The 11461-nt window shown below is 36.4% G+C and overlaps 1 long non-coding RNA gene across 1 annotated transcript; it reads left to right on the plus strand.

The window, feature by feature from the left end:
- Window positions 1-2398: 2398 nt before the first annotated feature.
- On the plus strand, window positions 2399-8974 carry LOC119535818. Its single transcript, XR_005217301.1, has 3 exons — window positions 2399-2497; window positions 3144-3228; window positions 8898-8974. It is a non-coding gene; the product is annotated as an uncharacterized LOC119535818 (long non-coding RNA).
- Window positions 8975-11461: the final 2487 nt, after the last annotated feature.

Genomic DNA, 11461 nt, shown 5'->3' on the forward strand with positions numbered 1-11461 from the left:
TAAACTTCATTCAGGAGCCATGCCTCAGGTGGGCACACCTGCTGCACTGCCTCATGCCCATGTACAGGCTCCCACGTGCACACGTACACACACATAGGCACACACTGAGTGCTGTGAGTCATGTGCTTGGGTATTCTGCAATCCGGCACCACGTGCTGGGCGGCCCAGATCACACAGGGCAAAGGTCAGTTTGGCACACAGTTTAGTTGTTGGAGGGAATGTTGATTCAGGTGGAATTAATTAAGGGAGAACCAGCTTCCACCTCTTAATTAATGTGTTGCACCTGCGACCAAGTTCTCTGCTCCTCTCCAGCCCCCAAAGAGTGAACTAATGACCATGCACAGGTAGGACAAGGGGCTTGAGGGCAGATTGAGTGTGCTGCTTATGCAATGCAGGACTTCTCCCCACAGAGCCCCATTGCAAAAGTAGTGTGTCTACTGCTGGTGAAAAACACCTGCAATTCCACCATTAGACCTTCATTCCTCATCCCTTTTGGATTAAGTTTTTAAAGGTGCAGATGAACCTGTGCTGAAATATCCATACCTCTAGGGGGAGTAAAGTAAGGTATATTAATCAGTATTACATTAATGTAAATATTGTGTTGGACTATCTCGTTATTTAACATAGCCCTCAGAGCACCAGGACACGTTATTTGGATAGGAAGGAAGGCTTTATCCAAAATATGTGGAATGGGAGGAAGGAGTATGAGAGCATTGGATCTTGGGGGGCCAGGGCGGGGGGGGGGAGATGCTGAGGGCAGGACTGACTTATAACCTTGATTGCTACTGGCTGGTGGGGTGACAAGGCTGCAGATACTGCTCTATGACCTTGGGCAGATCCCTGGCCTGTTTTGTTGACTCAGCTACACATTTAAGATGATCAAGGTGACCTACATCTCAGGAGAGCTGGGTGCAGTATTAATTAATGACTGCAAAAGAGCTTGAAAACACCAGGCCGGTTTACGTGTAAGTTATGAAGTCATTAGGAGGAGGGCTAATTAACACATCTAAAGTTGCTGGTGGAAGGGGACAACTATTTGTTGATCTAGAGAGGAGACTGTCAAGAGTTGTGAAAAGGGATGGTAAAGCTGGAAGTGACACAGGTCCACCCCACACCACTTGCTCTAACCTTGTGCAGGAAAGCTGGGTCTTTCTGCATCCAAAGTAACCAACCTGTGGCGTAGTGATGGCAAGTCTTAGGATGGACGAGGAACAGCTGTCTGTAATGGTTTTCCTGGGCTGCCGGGCTGTTGGTCCTTTCACCCTGACACTACTTGACAACTACCTCCCCCAGGAGTTGGGAACACTGAGCACTAAAGAAAGGAAACCGTTCTGTGGCAACTCCTCACATAACCTTAACCTTTTGGGTGTCCCAGGTGGTACCTGTGGCCAAGTGCTTTGGAGACCAGGTGGGGAAGAGGTATCCCAAAGAAGGCTTGGCTAAACTCAGCCACTTACTAGGAGTATGACCTTGGGCAAGTTAGCTCCTTAACCTTCTGAGCCTCAGTTTCTTCATCTACAAAACTACAAAACTAACCTAAACTCAGTTTTCTCCTCCCAGGATTGACCTAAAGGTTGAAAGAGACAACAGATATGAAAGTTCTTTGTGCAATGTAAAAATGCTAGCCAGCTATTCTCTCTGTTATTGTGGTCTTTGGTGTCAAGGTCTGAAACATTCTAATTCTTCCAGAAACTTTTTCACACTTTATTTGGGGAAACAGGAAAAGACATCAGGTTTGACAAGATGAATAGGTGAGGTGGAAGATGCTTCTGGGGCACTATGTGAGGAGGTCAAAAAGCTTATTTGACCCCGACAGATCTTACCAAATGCCTGCCACAATACCTAAATTTCTGAGCACTTGTCAGTATTTTCATTAAAGAATTTTCCCTCTGGAAAGGTTCATGTTAAAAATGGCAACATAATAGTCAACATAATAACAAGACAGGGGAAGAGTAAGGGAATTCCTGATTATCTGCTGCTAGATGAGGATATGGGACTTGGGAAGAATAATTTTTTTTTTTACTTTTTATTGTAGTAATATACATAATTCAAAATTTCCCGTGTAATCATTTTACACGTACATTTTCAGTGGTATTAATTACATTCACAATATTATGCTTCTATCACCAACACCCATTACTCCAATTTTTTCATCCCCTCCACAGAACCTCTGCACCCAACCCCTTACCCTCCAGCCCCTTGTAACCTGTAATCTATTATCTGTCTCTATGAATTTGCTTATTCTAGGCATTTCATATAAATGAGATCATACAATATTTGTATTTTTGTGACTGGCTGATTTCACTAAACATGCTGTCAAGGTTCATCTATGAACTTCATTCCTTTTTAGGGCTGAACAATATTCCATCATACATTTATACCACATTTTGTTTATCCATTCATCTTTTAAAGGACCTTTTGGTTATTGTGACTAATGCTGCTATGAAGATTTATGTACAAATATCTGTTCGCATTGCTGCTTTCAAGTTTTTAGTAGGTATGTACCAACAATGGGGAGGATATCTTTTGATGAGGAGGAAGAGGTCAAGGAAGCAGGAGCTCTAGAACTAACAATAGAATATTGGGTGCTAAAAAAGGTGCAAAAAGGAGGGTGTTCTGCAGGGAGAGGTGTGAAAAACAACAACAAGCATAGTGATACTACTAGTGTTAGGACACTTGTAAACCCTTTGCAGGTTGGAGCTTGTATGCCTATTGTCTTTTCTAATCCTCACAACAAACTGCTGTATTATTATTTCCTTTTTACACATAGCAAACTGAGACTTAGGCAGCTTTGATGATTTGCCCAAGGTTACAGATCCAATATGTGGTGGGAGCAGGACTCAAATGCAGACCCTGAGCCTTGTGCTTTTTTTGCTGCACTTGCACGTCATATTTTACCTGGAGGGAATATTATCTTCTAATTTGAGTTTACCCAGCTCTAAAGATTTTATCTTTCCTTCTCTTGCAGAGTGACAGACATTGGAGATGCTCAGTAAATAGCTGGCTCCCTTCCTGTACTTATTTTTCTTAATGGGTCACTGTCCAATCTGTTAAATGTGACAGTAAATGCTGGGCATTTTATATACAGTTTATCTAATTCTCACAACAACCTGTAAGATAGGTCTCATATCTTTTGTCTACAGAGGCAAAGACCAGAGCTTGGAGAATGTAAGCTGCTTATCCAAGATCATGTAACTGGTAAATGGATGATCCAGGATTCAAACCCAGGTCTGTCTGTCTTTCAACCCCATGTAAGGGGCTTCACCATCCACTCCACAAAAGCTACCAAGTGATGTCTTTTTTGTTTTGTTTTGTTATGTTGTAGCTAGCTACTCTCAAATTCCTTTTCAAATGAGAGATCAGTCCTTAAAATCTGCCTTTACCCATAAATGATTAATTCATCTTCTCTTGAGTCCTATGAGCAAGAGTTGCTCGACATTATATACAGAGGAGTCCAATTCTTGTTTTCTACAGTGAGAAACATTCTCATCTTTACCTGGTAACATGGTACCAATTTATACAACCACCTGTGACATATGCACATTCTCATTTCCCTACTTCTTAGCTAACCCTTAGCACTGTGGAAGATTAATTTTTTTTTTTTCCAACCAGGTAGTGAAGTGGTAACTCATGATTTTAATTTGCATTTCCCTGATGACTAATTGAGCACCTTTTCATCAGTTCTTGGGCCATTTACGTTTCCACTTTTGTGAAATGCCTATTCATATCTTCTGGCCACTTTTCTATGGGGTTATTTGTCTTTTATATTGATTTGTAGAAGCTCTTTATGTATTAGATATTCTGGATAATAATTCTTTGTGGGTTATAGGTATAGTATATATTTTATCTTGCTTTGTGGCTTGTCATTCATTCTCTTTCTAGTGCCTTTTGTTGAACATATTTTATTTTTAATATATTGAATTAGTCAACTTTTAAAAGGTTCTGTTTTTTGTTGTTTGTCTTTTCCTACCCTGAAATTGTAAGATATTTTTCTATAATTTTTTCGAAGTTTTAAAAAGCTAAATTTTAGCAATGTATTTGAACATTCTTATTAATTTTAATAAGTTATTGGTAAATTCTCTGGGGTTTCTGGGTAATTATATCATTGGCTAATAATAACATTTGTGCTTTTTCCTTTCAAATACTTATATTTATTTACATGTTTTTCCTGTCCTACTGTGCTTGATAGAACCTTAATTAAAATGTTCAATGGAGGGGTAATAGTGGGTACCCTTATCTTGTTCCTGATTTTACCATTGAATGGGATGCTGGCTAAAGGTTTTTGGTAAACAAACTCCCTTCGGGACTAAGCATTTCCTTTGTAGACTAAATTTAATAAGTTTTTTTATCATGAACATATGTTGAATTTTATCAGTACTTTATTCTGTATCTATTAAGAATATCATAAAGTTTTCTTTAAAAATCTGTTAATAAATGTAAAATATTTATTAATGTTTTGATATGTTAATGTAAAACATTAATAGTTTTTCTAATGTTAAACCAACTTTGCATTCCTGGTATAAAGTCCTATCATTTTTATGCATGTGGTTTGCTAGAATATTGCACCTAGGCTAAGATTAGTTGTATTCCCTAACTCATACTGCACTTATCTGATTTAGCATTAAAATGATTTAGCATCTTCAACTTTTTTATACCAGCCTCAAAAAATGAGTTAGCAAGTATTAACCTCTTTTACTATTCTCTAAAAGAGTGTGTGTGAAGATTAAAATGAAGGATTCTTTGAATATATTTAGTAGAGCCTCCTTTAAAGCCATCTGTATCAGATGCTTTCTTTGTGGGGAAAATTTTAATTCCTGATTTATTTTCTCTGATGGTCATAGAACAGTTCACATCCTTCATGTCTCATAAATTGTTTTTTTATTTGTATTTTTTTATATTTGCAGTTTTTGTCCATTTGTCTAAACTTTCAACTTTATTTCTCTCACTCTCTGCTGTATCTCTGGTTAGGTCCCCTTTTGGATTTCTAACATGCTTTTAACACTTCTCTCTTTTATTCATCCTTCTTGTTTATTTTTTTTTTTTTTTTTTTTTTTTTGTTTTTTTCAGAGAGGGGTGGTGAGTTGTTTATTCTTTTCAAAGAATCAACTTTGGGCTTTCTTGATCCTCAGACTGATCTGTTTTACATCCTTCCTTCTCTTTTATTTAGGCTTATTCTGTTTATTCTTTTTCTAATTTTTACTCAGATGCTTATTTAATTAATTAATTTTATCCCCTTTGCCTCTAATACAAGCATTCAAAGCTTTACCTTCCCCTGAAAGTGCAACTTTAACTTTTAGCTACATTTATACATGTTTTAATATGTAGTACTTTGGTATTACACACCATATTTAAGATAGGTACACCAGCTTTCTTTTCCCAGTCATCATCTTTTCTTTGTTGTTATGTTTTAAATTTATCTTTTCCAAACAACATTATCATTCAAGTACGTATATTTTCCACTTGCCAATATGATTACATCTTTGAATTAAGTTATTTTAGTCTTCCTTAAGTTATTTAGTCTTTCTTAAGCTCTGAAACATATGGGGATTTTGAGAAATTTTGTTGTTATTATTATTAATTTCTAATTTAATTGCATTGTAGTCAGAGAATATTGCCTATATGGTATAGATTCTTTGATATTTGTTGATATTTGCTTTAAGCTCTACTCCATGGCCAACTTTTGTAAAATCACACATGGATATATGTCCATTAGATGAAGCTTGTTTACTGTGTTTTTCAAGATTTCTCCATCTTATTGCTTAGATGCTTGCTCTATCAATTACTGAAGAAGCTCCATTATAATCTCTTACTCTGATGGAAGACTTGTCATTTTTTCCTTATAATTATACCAGTTTTGTTTTTGATATATTGAACCAAATATATATAGTTATCCATATAATTATCTATACAGTTATTATATGCATACAGGTTTATAATTATCATATCTTCCTAGTGAATTGAACATTTCAACAATATTAAGTGACCATATATCCATTAATACATTTTTAAAAGTGATTTGTCTGACATGGTTGCACCAGCTTCTTTTGGTTATTATTGCATATCATATTTAATGTAGCTATACAGCCTTTTTTTCTCCAAACTTGTTCTTGTGGTTTAGATTTACCACTTGCAAAACCATACAGTTGGATCTTTTTAAACCAGCGTGACAAAATTTATCTTTTAAATGAAAAATTTGCTTTCTGTTTACAATTATTTTGATTAGTGATATAATTGTATTCATTTCTACCATCTTATTTCATACTTCTATTTATTCCTTTCCTTTCTTCATCTGGATTTATATTTTATTTCATTCCTTTCCTCTCTCTACTGGTTTTGAAGTTATTACTCTTTCTTATTTTTTAGTGTTTAACCATAGTTGGGTTCAGGTTTTGTGAGGCCTAAAGGTTATAAAATGTCGAGGGACCCTTATGAAAAGGAATACAAAATCATGAACATAAAATTAGATACGAATTTAACATTTATTTAGAATAAGAAACTATAACAGAAATTACTATTTCAAAAAGTTGGCAAATACCATGGACAACACATATTCCAAGAAATAGCACAATATTTTTTATTAATTTCCTAACACACTTTTATAATGCTTCTACAATCTTTTTTTCTGTGTTTTTTGGCTGTATATTCTTTGATTTTTTCTTCATATGCAATAATTTTATAAAATTATTTTTTGTGTAGCTAATAGAGATATAATTCAGTCTTTCCTCCAGCATATTTGATTGAAATTTCTTTTTAATATTTATAGTTGGGATGTATAAAATATGCAATTTCACACATAGACTACTCACCATTTGTAATACTGCTATTGTTTTGTTACACAGAAATTTTCATAAATTTGATTTCATGAATCACATTAGAAAAAGAAAAAAAATGCAAGGAAGTTGTATATTACTAACATAAGAGAACTTCCATCTTGATTAAGCGTTGATGAGAACTGAATCTTCCACTCAGAATTTTCCACATCTGATGTTTAGAAGAATGTTGCACCAAACAGCTTCCAGCTTTGTATAATTCAGGCTTTGTTTCTACTACAGGACCTACATATTTATGATTCCAGATCCTGCACCTGTCAAAATATACTTCTAGCCCTGCATCTTTGCATGATGATATCAAGGGATTTGGCACAGTGGGTAGTAGGCGTATATTCCTGTAAGTTATTCTTACATGGGACAGCTAGCAGTAGCTTATTTATATGTGAAAGTGACTGCAAGCCACATAAATACACCACTGAACTCAAGCCAAATGTGCATTCAGCTTCCCCTTAGACAGATACCAGCAATGCATGTAGTCATTTCATTTCTACAGGACATGAGGAACTGTGTGTCAAAAAGGACTTCCAAGTGGAAAGAAACAGAGGACTTCACCAATTACAGTTAAAATTTTTTTATATTTTATTTTTGAAAATTTTCAAAAACATATGACTATATGAATATGTTGCTAGGGCTCATCATAGAGCCTGGGTAGGAGTCTGTGCAAGTGACAGGCCCTGACGCTTAAGTTTCATTAGCTTAGTGATAAATCCCCCTGTCATAATTCTAGACATTTAAAAAATTCATATTTAACGTAATAAAGTCTAATGTAACCAGCAACTTTCCTGTCTTCCCAAATGTACTGGTTTTAAAACACTTCCACAAGTTCTTTGATACTTCTGTCATGAGGCAGAGTCTGAGTCCCTTCCCTTTGAATATATAGGATGGCCTTACTGACTCACCTCCAGTGAACAGAATGTGGCAGAAGTGACACTTCATGGATTCAGAGGTGAGCCATAAAAATGTGTAGATGGCTTCCTCCTGAATCTCTCTCTTGAGATGCTCACCCATGGAACCAAGGAACATGCTATGAGGAAGCCCACACCATTTAAAGAGGTCAAATGTAGGTGTTCCACCATAATTACATGGAACATTGAATAGGGAGTGAGATCTTTTGATTTGTACAAGTTAGTGTGGTCCACTGATTCATCCCAGAGTAATTGGGCAGAGAATAAAAGAGTATTTGCAAAGCCCCCTTGAGGGCCTGGGGGAAAATGTGGAAATATTTAACTTCCCCATCTGGGGAATTCCTGATATTCTCCCAAGCATTGGGGACTACCAGTTTAATAGGCCAAGCCCTTGATCTTGGGGCTTGCCCTTATGAAGCTTGTTACTGCAAAGGAGCGGCTAAGCCTACTTAAAATTATGCCTAAGAGTCACTCCCAGAGAACCTCTTTTGTTGTTCAGATGTGGCCTCTCTCTCTCTCTAAGCCACTCAGCTGGTAAACTCACCGCCCTCCCCCCTACATGGGACATAACTCCCAGGGGTGTAAATCTCCCTGGCAACATGGGACATGACTCCAGGGGATTGAGAAAATCTTCTCAACCAAAAGGGGGAAGTGAAATGAAATAAAATAAAGTTTCAGTGGCTGAGAGATTTCAAATAGAGTCAAGAGTCATTCTGGAGGTTATTCTTAGGCATTATATAGATATCTCTTTTTAGTTTTTAATGTACCCAAATAGCTAGAAGGAAATACCTGAAACTGTTGAGCTGTAATTTAGTAGCCTTGATTCTTGAAGATGATTGTATAACTAAATAGATTCTATGGTGTGACTGTGTAATTGTGAAAACCTTGTGGCTCACACTCCCTTTATCCAGCATATGGGCAGATGAGTAATAAAGACAAAAAATATACAAATAATAGGGGGAATAAGGAGTATGGGATATTTTGGTTGTCTTTTTTTATTTTTATTTTTATTCTTATTTTTATTTTTTTGGATTAATGAAAAAATTCAAAAATTGATTGTGGTGATGGATGCACACGTATATGAGGATACTGTGAACCACTGATCGTATACTTTGGATGATTATATGGTATGTGAATATATCTCAATAAAATTGCCTTACAGAAAAACCAAACCAACAATGAAAAAAAAAAAGAAAATGTAGCTATTCCAGCTGACAACCCCTGCTGGGGACCCAGGATCAACTGCCAAACATGAGTGAGGGAAACTTTGAGATGACCCCAGGCCCAGCCACCATCAGACTGCAGTGTCTCATGAGCCAAACTGCCACCACTATGAGTGAGAGCCAAAATAAATGATTATTGTTATTTTACATTGCTAAGTTTGGTGGGGGATGGGGGTGGGATGTATGGTATTCAACAACAGGTAAATGGAATACCATGTAATACAAGAATCTTAAAATGGTTTAATGAATATTTCACCCTCTCCTGGTGTATATATTATTGTCATCCAGCGTTTTAATTAGATCTCTTTTACTCTATAAATTACATATTATTATTTTATAGAGTCAGTGTTTGTTTAGGTTTACTCACATGTCTTTATTTTCTTTCCTCACTTTTCATTCTTGCATTTAGACCTTTCTTCTGGGATTAATTTCCTTTTCTCTAACGCCTATCTTATACAATTCCCATTAGTGTGAATCTCTTGGCTATAAACCTTTCGGTTTTTTTATTTTATTTTGGTTTGGCTTTTGAAGGAAGTCTGAAACTGTTTTTATTTCACCCATGTTCTCTTTTTTTTGTAATAGCAATGTTACTGAGATATAATTCACCCATTAGAATGTAGAATTCAGTGATTTTTAGTGCATTCACAAAGTTGTACAACAGTCTCTACTATCTAATTCCAGAACATTTTTGTCACTCCCCAAAGAAATCCCATATACATTGGTAGCCCTGAAAACCATTAAACTACTCTCTTCCTCTATGGACGTGCCTATTCTGTACATTTCATATAAATGGAATTATAGAATAAATGATCTGTTGTGACAGACTTCTTTCACTTAGCACATTGCCTTTTAGTTTCATCCATGATTCAGCATGTCAGCACTTCATTTCAATGGTTGAAACTATTCCATTGTAAGGATAAGCCACATTTTGCTTATCCATTCATCAGTTGGAGAACATTTGGGTTGTTTCCACTTTTTACTATTATTAATAATTTTACCATTCGAGTGAGTATGAACTGCTATCTCTTTGTGGTTTTGATTTTCATTTCCATAACTGGTCATGCTGAGCACATTTTCAAGAGTTTACTTACAATTTGTATATCTTCTTTGGAGAACTGCCTACTCAAATCCATTTTCTATTTTTCCATAGGGCTAATTGTCTTTTTTATTGTTAAGTTGCAAGAGTTCTTTATATAGTTTGGACTCTAGACCTTTATTAGATATATGATTTGCAAATACCAGTTCCTTTGGAGAGAACTTCAGAGTTCTCTGTTTTAGACTATCCAGGGCTCTATAATGCTGAAAGCAGAAATCTCCATAATGTTCTTTTCTCTCCCTTTCCATCTGGAAAACTCTAAGTCATCCTTAAATGTCTTGCTGAGATGTCATCTTCTGGGGCACAATTGCTGCCCCACCCTCTCCCAAAGCAAAATAAATTAGTCTGTTGTCTGTGTTCTCACGTACCTCTGACAAAGATCTCCCACAACTTTTATTGTAGTTGTTTGTTTATCTGCTTCCTCCCACTAGCTTTCAAGATCCTGGTAGCATGTTTTAAATACCATTTTGATGCTCAGTATTTACCATAGTGCCTGACACAAAATGGAAACTAAAAAGATATTTACTTGAGTTTGAATAAAGAAATGAATGGAAAACCACTATTTACCAAATGAAGCCCAAACTTGCTAATGTATTGTTAATTAATGTATACATTATTTATTAACTTATTAATTCATACATTTATTCATTATCTGATATTTTTGAATGCTCGTTACATGCAAGACTCCATGCTGGTTAGTGGGAATATCTCCATGAATAAGAAAAATGTGATCTCTATCTTTATGGAGCAGACATTCTAGCAAGGGAAGCAAATATTAATCAATTAATTACTTAACTGCATTGCAGTAGTGTTATGAAGAAGAGACAGAAGCCCTCTGAGATACTCAGCAATGTGCTGTGGAAAGTGGGTGAGAAGAGCATACCAGGCAAATGGAACAGGTAATTGGAACGCCCCCAGGCAAGAAAGCCTGTGGTGAATCCACCCACTGTTTACTCTCACTCACTGTGCAACAGCAGCTCTGGAACCAATGATGCCTGGGCTCACTTCATTCCCTCTGTCAGATTTGTCCTTCTCACTTGACCATCCCCCATCACCTCTGTCTATCAAAACATCGGGATTTCATTTCTTTACCAAAGGTTTCATCCATGAAGGCTCTCTTGGTCTGGAATTTGTTCACTGCCCTTTGTTCCCACTTTGTATCTCCATTACAGTGTTTATCTCATAATTCAGTTGTCAATGAGTGCGAGCTACATGACGGCAAGGAATATATCTTCCTCGGGTTTATAAGATTCTGCCATGTAGAACCTCAGTTTGGCTATGTTTTACCTCTGTGGCAAATATATAACCAGATTGTACCAGACTAGGAACTGCAATGATGTCAGAAAAGAGTGCCAAACTGGTTTACCATAGAAGAGTCTGTGAAAAACCAACACATGCCAAGCCACA

The sequence above is a fragment of the Choloepus didactylus genome, chromosome 6 (assembly GCF_015220235.1).
Source record: "Choloepus didactylus isolate mChoDid1 chromosome 6, mChoDid1.pri, whole genome shotgun sequence".
Lineage (NCBI taxonomy): Eukaryota > Metazoa > Chordata > Mammalia > Pilosa > Megalonychidae > Choloepus > Choloepus didactylus.